The sequence below is a fragment of the Helobdella robusta genome (assembly GCF_000326865.2).
Source record: "Helobdella robusta unplaced genomic scaffold HELROscaffold_26, whole genome shotgun sequence".
Taxonomy (NCBI): Eukaryota; Metazoa; Annelida; class Clitellata; order Rhynchobdellida; family Glossiphoniidae; genus Helobdella; species Helobdella robusta.
The window spans coordinates 2129752-2130456 of NW_008704349.1; positions in this window are offsets into that span (position 1 = coordinate 2129752).

Genomic DNA, 705 nt, shown 5'->3' on the forward strand with positions numbered 1-705 from the left:
ACATCAGTGTCATCATCAGTTCACCATCCTCATCATCGTCGTCATCTTCATCATCTTCATAATCTTTATTATCCTCATCATCTTCATCATCTTCTTCATACTCATCATCATCGTCTTCGTCATAATTATAAGTGAGATTTCCACTTGACATCAATCATCAACAGTCTAGCTCTTTAAGCCTAATCATTAATATATATATAAATATATATAAATTTATGTATATTTATAGAACCAGCAAACACATACAAACAATCATACGCACACATATATACACTCTACAAACACACAAACACATATGTACAACAAACAATAGGAACAGGTAATATATCTGTAGAATCAGCATGCAAATTTAATTGCGAAACGAGTTTATACGAATGAATGAATCCATGCAAGCGTAAATATGCGTGAGATTGAAAATATATACACGCACACAAACATACACACGCACACAAACATACACACGCACACAAACATACACAAATTCACACATAAACAATCATAAACACACAAAAGCACACGCACACACAAACACTTCTAAAAACAGATAAACTAGAAGCGTATGTATAACTGATATAAACCTAAGAAAACAAACACAGATAGACATACAAAGATAAGCACATACAAATACAAACACACATGCATATACACACACATACAAATACACAAACATACACACACACACACGCACGCACATAGTTGGCAAGG